Raw genomic sequence first — 16,397 nt, forward strand, 5'->3', positions numbered from 1 at the left:
CTACTTGGGTTCCTAAGACCCTTGTTACTAACATCAAAGGACCCATTACAAAATGGGTACCTAAAACCAAGCATTGATCTCTCGTGGGTGTTTGCTTCCGGTGGTGGATCATGGTTGCTCGATAGCGGAGCTACAAATCATATGACCAGAAGCAAGGACTTGGTGGTGGACGTGCACAAAGTTCCATCTATGCCCACCAATGTCGAGTGGGGTGACGCCTCATCTTCTAAGGTATTGGGACTTGGCAAGGTGGTCATCTCTCATGATCTCACGATCGAGAAGGTCATTCTTGTTGAGTCCCTTTCATACAATTTACTTTCCGTTCGTCAACTTGCAATCATGGGCTTTGCCACGTTCTTTGATATCGATACCGTGGCCCTCTTGTGGAGCAAGACTCTTAAAGTAGCTTTTGTTGGGCATGTCGAGAACGGTCTATATGCGATTAACTTTTCGGAGCGACCCACTAAGACCGCGACATGCCTAATGGCTAAAGTTGATATGGGATGGCTTTGGCATCGCCATTTAGCCCATGTCAATATGAGATCTTTGCAAAGTCTCCTCAAGGGGGACCATGTCCGTGGACTAACGAATGTTAGTTTTGCTAAAGATCGTGCTTGCAGTGCCTCTATCGAAGGAAAGCTACATGAGAAGGCTCACCCTCCCACGACTATCATTTATTCAAAGAGGCCCTTGGAGCTCCTTCACATGGATCTCTTTGGGGCCCCATCCTTCGATAGTCTTGGAGGTAGGAAGTATTGCTTGGTGATTGTGGATGACTACTCAAGGTACACGTGGGTGTATTTCTTCAAGAGGAAGAGCGAGACCCAACAAACCGTCATTGACTTTGCAAATGAAGCACAACGTCAACACAATGCAAAGATCTTGACAATAAGAAGTGACAATGGCACCGAGTTCAAGAACTACACCTTGGATGAATTTCTTAGTGATGAGGGAATCAAGTATCAATATTCCGCACCATACACCCCTCAACAAAACGGTGTTGTGGAGAGGAAGAACCAGACGTTGATGGATGCGGCAAGGACCATGATGGCGGAGTTCAAGTCTCCGTACAACTTTTGGGCCGAAGCCATCAACACCGCATGTCATGCATCCAATCGGCTCTACCTCCGCAAGGGCTTGAACAAGACTCCATACGAGATACTCACCGGTAACAAGCCCAACCTCAAGTACTTCCGGGTATTCGGGTGTAAGTGTTTCATTCTCAAGAAAGGTGTTCGGTTGTCTAAATTTGAGGCTAGAGCTTATGAGGGCATATTTGTTGGCTATGCTACAAACTCTCATGCTTACCGTGTCCTCAATAAATCCACGGGACTTATTGAGGAGACATGTAACATGGAGTTTGATGAGAATAATGACTCCCAAGTGGAGCAAAGTGGCACTTGTGATGTAGGTGATGAAATTCCTCCCCAAGCCATAAGAAGAATGGGTGTTGGCTTTATCCTACCCATTGAGGAACCCCTTGCGGCCGAAGGAGAAGGACAAAGCTCCACTCAAGTGGAGCCATCACCAACCCAAGGCCCACACGCTTCCAAAGAACAACATGAAGGCTCTCATCCTCAAGAACATGACCAAGGGCAAGATCATGCTCAAAACGGTGTTGACACATCAAGTGATGTCCAAGGTCAAGTTCTCTCCTCCGAGCAAGTTCAAGAACAAGAACAAGCCCAAGACGACGCTCAAGATGATCAAGTGACCACTCCTCGTCTCACCCCCGAGGAGGAATTAGAGCGTCGTGCCGCCAAGGTTACTTCCAAGCTCTCCACCAAGGATCATCTCATGACGAATGTGCTTGGAAGCTTAAGAAAGGGGGTAAGCACTCGTAGACAATTAGCAAATTATTGTGAGCATCACGCGTTTGTCTCTTGTGTGGAACCCCACAAGGTCTATGAAGTGCTAGAAGATCCGGATTGGCTCAATGCCATGCATGAAGAACTCAACAACTTCGAGCGCAACAAAGTGTGGAGATTGGTGCCAAGACCAACTAGGAATCACAATGTCATAGGAACCAAGTGGATATTTAAGAACAAGCAAGATGCCCATGGGATTATCATTCGCAACAAGGCTCGTTTGGTAGCACAAGGCTACTCCCAAGTCGAGGGTATCGACTATGGTGAAACCTTTGCTCCCGTTGCTCGTCTTGAATCCATTCGCATGTTGATTGCATATGCTTCTCATCATAACTTTAAGTTACAACAAATGGATGTGAAGAGTGCTTTTTTTAATGGTCCTATTAATGAATTGGTTTACGTCAAGCAACCCCCCGGGTTCGAGGATCCCTTGTCGGAGTAAGTGACCACGGGTAGCCTAGCCGGCTCCCCCTGGCCTTTTTGAAAAAATTACGAGCCGATTCGGCTCTCAAGAATCCAAGACATGGGGCCGCCTTCCCCTAGCCGGCTGTCTCCCAGGCCGGCTATTGGAAGGCGGTCCGACTTCAGCCCTCATGAAGAAAGCCGCGGGAGGGCCGGCTCCAAGGAGCTGGCTGCGAGAAGGCCGACTCCAAGGAGCCGGCTCCCATAAAGCGGTCAAGACTGTACCCCCGAAGTCTGCATCCACATAACGACGATGTGACAGGGCGTGGCTACAGTGAAGCCTGCCACCCCCGAATCCCGGAGCGTGCCTGGCATAGTGCGCCGTACGGGTGGCCATGACCCATCCGGCGCGGCACTGTTGCCACACTGACCCTGATGTCATCCACGAAGGGCTACCAGTACGGCCCATGGGCGGTGGGCCCCTTCAGGCAGAGAGACACCTGAAGGCGGCCTGGCCTCCCCCAGTCGGCCCGAGACGGAGCCGGCTTTCTCCAGCCGGCTTGCCACCCCCTCGAAGGAGACGCCCCATTAAGGAGACAAGACGCGGTGAGGCTACAGTGGTCACCCGCCGGACGGCAGCACTGTAGCCATGCTTACCTCGGTGAAGCCCTCGTCACCAAGATTGAGCAATAGTAACCAGCCACCGACAAGGCCCTGGACAGTGGGGCCTGCCTGTCGACCAAGGAGCCGGCAGCCGGCGGGACCCACCAGCCGGCGGGACCCAGCAGCCGGTGCAGAATCCGGAGAGCGAAGACACAGACGGCTGGGCCCCACGCCCAGCTGGATTACCATTGTACCCCCGGGGGGTAGGCCTATATTAACCCCCCGGGACACCCATGCAAAGGGTGGAGCCCTGCTAGTTTTAGACACCACGTAGGGAGGAGAAGAGAGCAAGCAAAGCCCTTCTTCCTCCTCACGCCAAATAGCTCAAGGAGCATCGTGTAGCTACTTGTTCATCTAGTGATCATGCGGAGACCCCGCAGAGCAGCAGTAGGGGTGTTATCTCCACGGAGAGCCCCGAAGCTGGGTAAGATTCGCCGGCGTGCATGTCTTCGCCTCATCCTGTTTCAGGCACCGGTGATGTTTTACTGGCTCCCACAATGATAAGCCACCCGCTGGCATATGTCGCACCTACCACCCGACATTTGGCGCCCACCGTGGGGCCAGGTGCACCGTCGTCCGGAAACCTGTTCTGGACGGGAACCCTCTTCCTCCCCCGCGAGCGTAGCCAGCCCGGCATGCCTGATGGCGCTTGCCACGACGCACTGCAAGGCGTCACCAACGCCTGCGCAGCGAGCAGCCTCGCTGATCTCCTCGACAAGACCCTCATCTCTGACAAGCTCGCCTCCGACGCGGGCACCGACCACCTCGTCAACCTCCTCGGCCGGCTCCATGTCTCCGGCGAGCCTGCTGTGGACTTGGAGTCAGTTGGCTCCACCGATCCGATGCCTGTCGACTCCGACACGGCCTCGTTCGACACCTTCCCCACCAACGTCACGATCTACAACGACCCGCTTCCCCGAGCCGATGGCTGCGACGCTGTCACCACCAAGGTGATGGTCATCGGCCACGACGGCGCTGCTGACGAGAGCGCCCACGACGCCCCGCACGCGGCGGTCCATGACTTGTCCATCCCCCTCCCGGCCGACGCCAACGCTGAAGCACTGGAGGTTCGCCACCTCGCCCTCCTCGCGGAAGGCCGGAAATTGGTTTCCATGAGACGCCTCGCTGAGGCCCACCGACGCGAGGCCGACCGCGCCGCCTTTGGCACGCCGACCCTAGGCGGGCCCAGCCGGGTCGGTGTTGTCAGACAGCGCGGCGCTGTCGTTGCCGACATGTTAGGAGTCGACCGCCCAGTCTACGCCACTCCACTCGAGAACCTGCGCGCCGCCCAGGCGGCCGTAGACGAGCTAGACGGACTGGGGGCCGAAGAACTCCCCCACATGACCCGACGCATCCAGCAGCTGATCGATGTAGCCGCGCAGCGGCACGAAGCCGACGCCCGCGCAGAAAGCCCTCCCCCGCGCCGAGATCACGGCGCGATGTCCCGGACGCCGACTGCGGGTAGAGACCGCGCGCGGCGCGAGAAAGAGCCGGCTGCCAGCCGAAGCCAAACCCGGATCTCCATCGAGCGAGACGCAGAAGGCCACCCTCGGGCCGTGGAGTGGCAGGCAACCCGCCTCCGCCTCGGCCCCGTGGAGAGAGATATCCCACCCCTCCGTCGGTGGCGCATCCGACTCTCAGCGGCCGGCTAGGTCGCCACGAAGGAGTCGGCGAAAACGACGCCCGCCATCGGATCGACCGCCCGGCACGATCCCTGGCGCTGGAAGAAGAAGACGATGTCGGTCCGCCTTGCTTCGGCCCCCGCATCCGTGACGAGCCCTTCCCCAAAGGGTTCTCGCTCCCAAGAGACACGCCCAAGTACAACGGCTCCGTGAAGCCGGAAGATTGGCTGATCGACTACTCCACAGCGGTTAGCATAGCCAACAGCAACCGGCGCGTTGCCGTGAAGTACGTGCCCCTCATGCTGCAAGGCACGACACGGACCTGGCTCAACAGCCTCAAACCACGCAGCATCAACAGCTGGCTAGACTTCACAGAAGCCTTCATCCGCAACTTCACCAGCACCTACAAGCGGGCTCCCAAGCCCAGACAGCTCTCCTTGTGCGTACAAGGCCCCGCCGAGTCAACTCGCGACTACCTCATGCGTTGGGCCGAGCTCCGCAACTCTTGCAGAGGGGTGCACGAGGTGCAAGCCATAGAATACTTCATAGCCGGGTGCCAAGAAGGCACCCTCCTCAAGCACAAGCTTCTCCGCGACGAGCCGACTACCCTCGACGAGCTTTTGGACATAGCGGACAAGTACGCCACTGCCGACTCCTCAATGAAGACCGAGGTCCGGGTAGACGCGTCCAGAAAAGTACTCAACCCGGCGCCCAAGACGCCGGCTGGGGATTCCGGCCGACGCCCACACTCGAACGACCACAAGCGCAAGGGCCCCGCGCCGCCTCCCGCCAGTCGGCAGGTGGCCACAGTTGAAGACGTGCCGCCCGAAGGGCGGCCCGTGCCCAAGAAACCCAAGGGCGGCAGGCCGGCTTGGCAGCCGGCCTTCTCCTACGAGAAAACTCTTGACGCCCCGTGCAAGTTCCACAGCGGCGCAAAGCCGTCCAACCACACAACCCGGAAGTGCCATTGGCTCACTCGAATCTCCAAAGGCGAAGGGCTCGCGCCGCCTCCGCCTGCCGGCCCGCCGCCTCCGGTTCTGCCGGCGCCGGCCGCTCGGCCCGCAGTCGGAGCCGTGCATGATGAGTTCCCCGACGAGCATGCCGCCTATATCGTCTTTACAAGCCAGCCCGAAGACCGGCGCAGCAAACGCCGAGAGAACCAGGAAGTCAGCATGGTTGCTGCCAACCCCGCCGAGCACATGCACTAGTCAGAAAAACCTATCAGCTGGAGCCGGGCCGATCACCCAGAGGTGATGCCATCTCCCGGCTCTTATGCGTTGGTTCTGGATGCCACCCTTGCCACGGACAGACGCGCCGGCCGCTTCTCCCGTGTGTTGATAGACGGCGGGAGCAGCATCAACATCTTGTACCGCGACACCCTGGAGAAGCTGAACGTCAAGACAAAGCAACTCATGCCTACTCGAACAGTGTTCCATGGCATCGTACCCGGCCTGTCCTGCGCCCCCATCGGCAAGATCAAGATTGATGTACTTTTTGGGGACAAGGAGCATTTCTGCCGGGAAGCGATCTGGTTTGAAGTGGTGGACCTGGAGAGCCCTTACCATGCATTGCTTGGCCGACCTGCCTTGGCCAAATTCATGGCAGTTTCCCACTATGCATACCTCAAGATGAAGATACCAAGCACCAAAGGCGTCATCACCGTAGCCGGCGATTACAAGAAGTCCTCTGAGTGTGCAGCAGCCAGCAGCCGGCTGGCCGAGTCCCTTGTGATTGCCGAAGAAAAGAAGATGTTGGACCGAGTCGTGGCCATAGCCGGCAAGCAGTCGGCCTTGTCCCCCGATCCCAAGGAGCATGATGCTCAAGGATCTTTCCAGCCGGCCAAGGAGACGAAGAAGATACCTCTTGACCCCGAGCACCCGGAGAGGTTTACCGTCATCGGGGCAAACCTAAACAGCAAATAGGAAGGCGAGCTCGCCGATTTCCTCCGTGAGAATCGGGACATCTTTGCATGGTCCCCCAAGGACATGCCGGGCGTCCCGAAGGAATTCGCCGAGCACAAACTACACGCCCGAGAAGACGCAAAGCTAGTCAAACAACCCCTCCGCCGACTATCGAAGGAGAAACGCGGGATTGTGGGAGAGGAGATAGCCCGGCTTCTGGCAGCCGGCTTCATTATGGAAGTTTTCTTTCCAGAGTGGCTCGCCAACCCGGTCCTCGTGCTAAAGAAGAACAACAAGTGGCGCATGTGTATAGACTACACGAGCCTCAATAAGGCCTGCCCCAAAGATCCCTTTGCCCTGCCGAGGATTGACCAAGTGATAGACTCCACGGCCGGATGCAAGCTGTTGAGTTTCTTGGATGCTTACTCAGGGTATCACCAGATAAAGTTGGACCCGGCAGACCGCCTGAGGACCGCCTTCATCACGCCATTCGGAGCCTTCTGCTACCTGACTATGACATTCGGCTTGAGAAATGTTGGTGCCACTTTTCAGCGTTGCATACAGAAGTGCCTCCTCAAGCAACTCGGCAGAAATGCCCACGTCTACGTAGACGACATTGTGGTGACGACGGAGAAGCGTGGCACCTTGCTGGAAGACCTCAAGGAAACATTTGAGAACCTACGCCGGTTCCAAATCAAGCTTAACCCCATGAAATGCGTGTTCGGAGTGCCAGCCGGCCAGCTCCTAGGTTTCCTGGTCTCCGAACGCGGCATCGAATGCAACCCAGTAAAGATCAAGGCCATTGAGAGAATGGCAATTCCCACCAAACTTCGAGACGTCCCGAAGTTTGCCGGATGCTTGGCCTCCCTAAACCGCTTCATCAGCCGGCTCGGAGAGAAAGCTCTCCCCCTATACCGCCTCATGAAGAAGACCACTCACTTCGAGTGGAATGACCAAGCTGACCAAGCTTTCCACGAGCTGAAGAAGATGCTGGCCACACCGCCAGTCCTAGCGGCACCGACTGAGAAAGAGCCCATGCTCCTCTACATTGCCGCAACCAGCCGGGTGGTCAGCACCGTCATCGTAGTCCAACGCCCAGAAGAAGGACGAGCCTAGCCGGTCCAGAGGCCGGTGTACTATTTGAGCGAGGTGTTGTCTACCTTGAAGCAGAACTACCCACACTACCAGAAGATGTGCTATGGCATGTACTTCGCCGCCAAGAAGCTGAAGCCCTACTTCCAAGAGTATCCCATCACGGTCGTATGCACCGCCCCGCTGGCCGAGATCATAGGCAGCCGGGATGCATCCGGCCGGGTGGCGAAATGGGCCATCGAGCTGGCCCCTTACACGATCTTCTACCAGCCTCGCACTGCCATCAAGTCCCAAGCATTGGCCGACTTCCTCGTCGACTGGGCCGAGACCCAGTACCTACCGCCGGCTCCCGACTCCACTCATTGGCGCATGCACTTCGATGGGTCCAAGATGCGCACCGGCTTGGGAGCCGACATCATCCTCACCTCTCCCAAAGGCGACAAGCTCAGATACACGCTGCAAATTCACTTTGCCGCCTCCAACAACATAGCCGAGTACGAGGCGCTCATACACGGGCTCCGGCTTGCCAAAGAACTCGGCATTCGCCGGATCCTATGTTATGGCGACTCGGACTTGGTGGTCCAGCAATCATCCGGCGACTGGAATGCCAAGGACGCAAATATGGCAAGCTACCACTTCCTCGTTCAGCAGATCAGCGGGTATTTTGAAGGATGCGAATTCCTCCATGTACCGCGAGTCGACAACGAGCCAGCTGATGCTCTGGCTCGAATAGGCTCCACCCGGCAAGCAATACCAACCGGCGTCTCTCTACAACGCCTCCTCAAGCCGTCTCCGAAGTCCGATTCCATCTTCGTGCCGCCTGACCCCGACGCGGCCGGGTCTGACTCGAAGAACCAAGCAGGTGGCCCGGGGACTTCGATAGTCGGCCAGGGGGTATCAGCGGGCGGCTCGGGGACTTCTGTAGTTATGCCCGACCCGGGGACTGCCTCACCCGGCTCGGGGACTGCGGTAGTCGGCCCGGAGACTACACCAACACAACAGGCAGCGGCCGACTCCAGCATTTCACCGCCCAGCCCGCCCGCCCTGGTCACAGTAGCAGTTTTGGCAATAGAAGAAGTCGCAGCTCCATCATGGGCTCAATCCATCCTCAACTTCCTAATAAACCACGATCTACCGGCTGACGAAGTAGAGGCAAGACAAGTCCAACGCCGAGCCGGAGCATACACAATCGTCAACAGAGAGCTCGTCAAGCGCAGTGTCACGGGAGTCCTCCAGCGATGCGTCGAGCAAGAGAAGGGCATTGCAATCCTCAGAGACATCCACCAAGGAGAATGCGGCCACCATGCGGCCTCAACATCACTCGTCGCCAAAGCCTTTCACCATGGTTTCTTTTGGCCGGCTGCTTTGGATGACGCCAAGGATTTAGTTAAACATTGCAAAGGGTGCCAACTCTTCAGCTCCAAGCAACACATGCCGGCTTCAGCACTCAAGACCATTCCCCTCACCTGGCCCTTCGCCGTTTGGGGACTGGACATGGTGGGGCCATTCAAGACGGCGCGCGGCGGCATGACACATCTGCTTGTCGCCGTGGACAAATTCACCAAATGGATTGAAGCAAAGCCGATCAAGAAGCTGAATGGGCCGACTGCCATCACATTTATCACAGATATAACAACTCGGTACGGCGTGCCACATAGCATCATCACCGACAATGGCACAAATTTCGCCAAGGGAGCCTTGGCACGTTTTTGCGCGACGCAAGGCATCCGGTTGGATCTAGCATCCGTCGCCCACCCGCAGTCAAACGGCCAGGTCGAGCGAGCCAACGGCCTCATCCTTTCCGGCATCAAGCCCCGACTGATCGTACCACTGGAGCGTTCAGCCGGCTGTTGGCTCGATGAGCTGCCGGCTGTCCTCTGGAGTCTGCGGACTACACCAAACAAGTCAACCGGCTTCACCCCTTTCTTCCTCGTGTATGGTGCCGAGGCGGTCATCCCAACTGACATCGAGTTCGACTCGCCTCGAGTAACCATGTACACGGAAGCGGAGGCCAAGGAAGCACGAGAAGACGGCGTCGACCTGCTGGAAGAAAGCCGGCTGTTAGCCCTCAGCCGGTCCACCATCTATCAGCAGGGCCTGCGCCGCTACCACAGCCGGAAGGTCAAGCCAAGATCCTTCCAAGAGGGTGATCTTGTGCTCCGGCTGATCCAGCGAACAGCTGGCCAGCACAAGCTCTCGGCCCCTTGGGAGGGCCCCTTCGTCATCAGCAGAGCCTTAGGCAACGACTCCTACTACCTGATCGACGCGCAGAAGCCGAAGGCACGAAAGAGAGACGACTCCGGCAAGGAGTCGGAACGACCATGGAACGCCAACCTCCTCCGAAGGTTTTACAGCTGAAATGCAGTATGTGTCACGCTAACTTTTGTACTAAGTATGAGACAATAGGGCCCCCGAGGAGAGCTCGGGGACTGCCATATTTTGTCTATAAATGAAAAGTATCATGCTTATGGCCTTGTCATTGCATTCACTTTTTTCCGTCCGGCACCGGGTTCGACTAGTCGGCCCGGGGACTGGCCGCCTGGAGTTATATTAGAAGTCCTACCCGCAGTCAGACAAGTAGTGTGCCGTCTCCCAAGCCTTCTCTTGCCAAAAGTCGCAGTTCGAAGAACTGGCTGTCCGGCTGGCAAGAGTTAAGGGTAGGAACGGGTGCCCACACGAAAAACGGCTAGGGACTAACGGACTAATATAACAAAAGCCGGTTTTTCTCCCACCGCCGACCGGCTTCCATTCACCTCGCTCCAATCTAAGAAAGCTCGAGTACTTGCCTTCCCAGAAGGGGAAGACGGCAAAGGAAACAGCCTAAGGATAAAAAGCATACGTGAATGGAAACCAAACATGCACACGATAATATTTACATAAAAGACCTTCAAAAGGCCAGCATTCAACATAGTTTGGATACACCCCAATGGGTGGAACTGCGGAAGCTTAATAAAATTGTTCAGAAGGCAACAAGCAGGAAAAAACAAGGATGGAAGATTAAGCCGGCGGAGCAACCGAAGAGCCGGGCAGGTCGGTGGAGACGGCAGTGCCGGCTGGAGGAGCGGCCGGCTGGCGAACCTCGGCATGATCACCGCCTCCCGCAGAGGGCGCGCTTGCACGCGCCTCATTGCTGGAGGCACAGTCAGGCTGAGGCTGGCTGGCTGTTCCACCGGCCGGCTTGACGTCTTCGTCTTCCTCTACTTCTCGTCTTCGCCTTCGTCGCTGGAGGCGATTTCTTCTGCCGAGTCTTCACCCGCCGCCGGATCCAGCCCGAACCACTCCTCCGGCTGGGCAACGCCGTCATCATTAATCTCGGGAGCGAAGATGCTGATGTCAGTACACTCGGCGATTGTCGATGCGCGCTGAGCGATAGCCGGCCGCACCTCCGCTAGCTCCTCGTCGGCCTCCAGCCGCCAGGTGCGTAGCTGGTCCAGGTTCAGCCCTGGATACCAAGCTCGGACAAACTCCAGCGCCCGCCCAGCTCCAAGCCGGGCTGCCGACACCTTCCAGGCCTCGAAGCGGCCAACCGCAACCTCTAGCCAGTCGGCAGTCCGACTCGGGGTGCGGGGAATCGCCTCGCTTGGCCAGAGGGTGGCCAACACCTGCGCTTCGGCGCACTGGAGGCGGCGGAGCATACGATGAGCCGGCTGCAGCCGCGCTTGGACCGCCAAGAGTTGCTCGTCGAGCGACCGACTCGCGTCCGGCGCGACTTCAGCCCCCGCCTGCCGGCGCGCTTCGCGATGGGCCTCGATGGTTTGGGCGGCGAGGACGGAGTAGCCAGGAAAGTAGTCTGCACAGAGAATAAAAAGCAGCTCAAGTCAGAACACAAGTCAGGCGGCAAGGGGCAGGCAAGGAGCAAGGAAGGCGGCTTACCGTCGATCAAATCCTCAATACGGCTGAAGCCTTCATTCAATGCTTGCCTAGTCTCAGCCCAGCCCGCCGCTTCAGTCTCGAACTCGGCCTTCAGGGCGGCTTCGTTATCCTGCGCCTTCTTCAGAGCCGCCTTGTGGCTCTCCTCCTGGTCAGCCAGCTTCTTGGCCAGGAGGTCACGCTCCAGGACCAAGGCGTTGTACTCGGTTTCCTTGGCACAAAGGGCGGCCTGCGCCTTGCTGAGCTGCCCCCTTAAGTCGGCGTTGGCTTCTGCGAGCACGAGAGACAAAAGAAAAACCAGTAAGGTGAAGTCATCAGGAAAGATCCGACCCGACTGCTCAGCAGTCAGCCCGAATCTCGGGGACTACACCCAGTGGGTGCGCTGACGCGCCCCCACAGGAGATGAACGAAACCAAGTACGTACTCCGGCTGCTGATCAGGTCTTCGGTTCTCCGATCCAGCTCCTGAGCCCGGGAGTTGAAGGCGGCGGCGCGGAGGTTATGATACTCCTAGAAGATTAGACAGGAGGCGAGAATAAGGTAGTCGTCAAGGAAGATCCGACCCGACTGCTCAGCAGTCGGCCCGAATCTCGGGGACTACACCCAGTGGGTGCGCTGACGTGCCCCCACGGAAGAAATCAAGAGAACAAAGCAACCAAAGATAGAAGACTCACCCGGATGACGGCCCGCGTCGCAAGGAACTCCTGGGTGTATTGCTGCAGCGAGGCGGCTTGGGCCTGAAGTCGGTTCCGAACCTCTTGGGCCACCACATTCAGCTCGCCCGTCCCGCCGCTGGGAGTCCACTCGGACGTGCCGGTGCTGGCCGCCTCCAAGGCCTCCGCCGTCCGGCGGGCACCCGAAGCTCAGTGCGGCTCCGGCGCAGCGGTGCCTCCCCCTGCGCGCTGGCGCACTGCCGGCTGCACCTCGAGGCCGGATCCCGCTTCCGGCTCACCTCCAGCTGGCTGCTCTAGCGCCGCAGCTGACTAGCCGCCTTGGCCCGCTCCGGTTGGCGCTGCCGGCGGCGCCCTCTCCACGAAGATCATGGAGTCCTCCCTCCGCTCCATCACCGGTGGTTCTTGGTCGACCTCCTCCAGCGGAGGCACAGGAATGTTGGGGGCCACGGCGCGGAGGGGAATGGCTAGCAGCGGAGGCTGGTTGTGCGAAGCCTCCGCCTCTGTCTCCGCAGCTGCCGCCTCCGTCCGGGCCTTGGCTGCTGCGTCGGCCTGCTCCTTTGTCGCCTGGGCGGCCCTTCGCTCCGCCGCCTCCCGCTCCTCCCGCGCCTCTCGTGCGTTCCGCTCAGTGGCCTCCCTGAGGTCGGCGCGGGGATCCACGCGGCGGGAGCCTGAAGACCCTCCAGTCAGCCCGACTACGGAGCCGCCCGGACCCCGCTCAAGGGAAAGCGGCGCCCTGTCCGACAAGCAAAGAAAGGTTTAGAAGAGTTTTTAATCGAAAAGAAGAACAACAAAAAATATATCCAAGCATTCGACGACTTACGCTGAGATCGCCTGCGGCTGCTTCACCGCCTTGCGGAAGCGGGCCGCCTTCGCGGCCGCCTCATCTCACTTGGTCGCCCCTGTGGAAGCCTCGGACTTCTTCGGACGGCTGCCGAAGAGGATCGACACGGCCCGGCGCTTCTGGGCGCCGCCGCCAGTAGCCGGCGCGGCGGACGAGCTCGCACTTTGATGATCAGGCACCGGCTGGCGGCGCGGGGCGACTTCAACCTCGGCATCATCTGGCCAGTCCTCGAAGCCGGCCGTGAGCCCCGCGCCTCCGGCCCCGTCGCTTTCCCCCATGATGGCGTCTTCCATGGTGGCCGCTCCCAAGTTCGGGTCGTCGGCGTCGTCCATCGTGCGGTCAGGGAGGAGCTGGCGCTCTACCCCCGCGGCCCCGGCTGTCGGCGAGAGAAGAGGGTTCTGCAAAAGGAAAACGAACTAATCAAGAGTTGGCTATCATGAGGCCGGCTACAAAAGGAAGAAAAGAAGAAAAAACTTACGACGGGCGGAGGGTTGGCGCGAGAGTACGGCCCCTTGCCGTATCGCCAATCCTCGGCGAGCTTGCAGTTGGAGATATAGTTCACCATGTAGGAGACCTCCGCATGAGGCATCTCCCTGGTGCTCAGCCGGCATGGGTCGAAGCGGCCGCTCATCTGACAAACCATGTGAGGCCGGCTTTGGAGGGGAAGAACCCGGCGCTCCATGAAGGCGGCCACCAAGTCGGCTCCGGTCAGGCCCTCCGACTGGATCATCACCCGAAGCCGGGAGACGGCTGCGTTCCCGGCCTGAGACAGCGACCTGGCCCGGTAGCTCCACGAAGGCTGCCTCCCAGCCGGCGGGCCGGCTACGTAATCCGGCAGGTTGATGTAGTCACCTTGCTGGGCGACGTTCCTCACGTAGAAATAATACTTCTACCAAAGCTTCACCGACTGGATCAGCGAAATGGACGGGAACGGATTGTTCTCGCTCGCCCGCCTCATGGTGATGAAGGCTCCACAGGGGGCGGGCACGCCCGCGAAAACGGTGCCGAGTTTGCTCTGGAAGAATTCCGCCCAGAGCTCGAGCGTGGGGAGGACCCCAAGGAAGCCCTCGCACAGCGTGACAAAGGCCGACAGCAGCATCACCGTGTTGGGCGTGAGGTGATGCGGCTAGAGGTTGTAGAATTCGAGGAAGGCCCGGAGGAACCCGCTCGCCGGAAGGCCGAAGCCGCGCAGGCAGCGCGAGCGGAAGATCACCCGCTCGCCTTCCTCCGGTGCCGGCGAAATCTCCTTCTCCGGCGCTAGATGAACCCGAACGAAGTTCTCGCCGCGCAGGCATCGCGTCTGGCGGAGGAACGCGACGTGGTCCTCATGGACGTTGGAGCCATCCCATGAGCTTGACAGCGCCATGGGGCAGCGCGGCGAGAAGCAAGACAATGCGGCGGTGGAACGGCGCGGCAAAGAGCTGCTGCGGGGAAGAGAAGAAGAAGGAGGGCGAGAAGGGGGCGGAGTGAGGGAGAGTGCGCGAGCCTCTGCCGCTCCCCCTCCTCCTACTACTTATAGACCACGTGGCGGAGCCGAGGAGGCGCGGCGTGGGGGAACATGGGGATCAACTGGGCCCACTCCCTCACATCCCGCGATTACTGTGCCTTGATGGCAGAATAAAACCGCCGCGGGAAGGCGAGCGGTCCATGTGGGCCGCGGAAGATCCGCGCTCGGACCGAGGCCTGCGAGTGGCGGGCCCGGGCCTGTGGCGGCGTCCCGTCGCGCGCGTGCGTTGGCAGGATTTCCTCGCCGCGTGGCCCGCGTTCCCGCCTACGAGAAACGGAGCTCTCCGAAGTCGGCGCGCATAAGCAAAGCCGGCCCCTCAGGATAGGAAGCTGACCAAGCTTCTCGTCCCTTTATCAGCCTCGAAGCTCGCTCAGCTTCAGGGACTACTGTCAGAGTAAGTGACCATGGGTAGCCTAGCCAGCTTCCCCTGGCCTTTCTGAAAAATTACGAGCCGATCCGGCTCTCAAGAATCCAAGACATGGGGCCGCCTTCCCCTGGCCGGCTGTCTCCCAGGCCGGCTATTGGAAGGCGGCCCGACTTCAGCCCTCATGAAGAAAGTCGCGGGAGGGCCGGCTCCGAGGAGCCGGCTGCGAGAAGGCCGACTCCAAGGAGCCGGCTCCCATAAAGTGGTCAAGACCGTACCCTCGAAGTCTGCATCCACATAACGGCGATGTGACGGGGCGTGGCTACAGTGAAGCCTGCCACCCCCGAATCCCAGAGCGCGCCTGGCACAGTGCGCCGTACGGGTGGCCATGACCCGTCCGGCGCGGCACTGTTGCCACACTGACCCTGATGTCATCCACGATGGGCTACCAGTACGGCCCACGGGCGGTGGGCCCCTTCAGGCAAAGAGACACCTGAAGGCGGCCTGGCCTCCCCCAGTCGGCCCGAGACGGAGCCGGCTCTCTCCAGCCGGCTTGCCACCCCCTCGAAGGAGACGCCTAAACCCGGGCATGGGCAGCCCGGCCCGACGACCCGGCCCGAGCCCGGCCCGAAAAACCCGGGCCAGGCTGGGCCGGGCTTGACACTCGGGCCGGGCTCGGGCTTTGTTTTGCAGCCCGAAAGGTAGTTCGGGCCGGGCTCGGGCTTCTCTTTTTCTCTTTTTCGGGCCGGGCTTTCGGGCTTCGGGCCGGGCTTGCACGTACACGTACTAAAAAACACCGTTCGGGCCGGGCTTTTGGGCTTCGGGCTTGAGTTCGGGCCGGGCTCGAGCTTGAAATCATGGAGTATTCGGGCTTCGGGCCGGGCTCGGGCTTGAGAAATGAAGGTCGGGCTTTTACAAGCCCGGCCCGAAACCCGGCCCGGCCCGGCGTTTGCCCAGGTTTAGAGACACCCCATTAAGGAGACAAGACATGGTGAGGCTACAGTGGTCACCCGCCGGACGGCAGCACTGTAGCCATGCTTACCTCGGCGAAGCCCTCGTCACCAAGATTGAGCAACAGTAACCAGCCACCGACAAGGCCCTGGACAGTGGGGCCTGCCTGTCGACCAGGGAGCCGGCAGCCGGCGGGACCCAGCAGCCGGCGGGCCCCAGCAGCCGGCGCAGAAGCCGAAGAGCGAAGACACAGACGGCTGGGCCCCACGCCCAGCCGGATTACCATTGTACCCCCGGGGGTAGGCCTATATAAACCCCCCGGGACACCCATGCAAAGGGTGGAGCCCTGCTAGTTTTAGACACCACGTAGGGAGGAGAAGAGAGCAAGCAAAGCCCTTCTTCCTCCTCTCGCCAAACAGCTCAAGGAGCATCATGTAGCTACTTGTTCATCTAGTGATCATGCGGAGACCCCGCAGAGCAGCAGTAGGGGTGTTATCTCCACGGAGAGCCCCAAAGCTGGGTAAGATTCGCCGGCGTGCATCCCTTCGCCTCATCCCGTTTCCAGGCACCGGCGATGTTTTACTGGCTCCCACAATGATAAGCCACCCGCTGGCATATGTCGCACCTACCACCCGACATCCCT

The sequence above is a fragment of the Triticum dicoccoides genome, chromosome 5A (genome assembly GCF_002162155.2).
Source record: "Triticum dicoccoides isolate Atlit2015 ecotype Zavitan chromosome 5A, WEW_v2.0, whole genome shotgun sequence".
NCBI lineage: Eukaryota > Viridiplantae > Streptophyta > Magnoliopsida > Poales > Poaceae > Triticum > Triticum dicoccoides.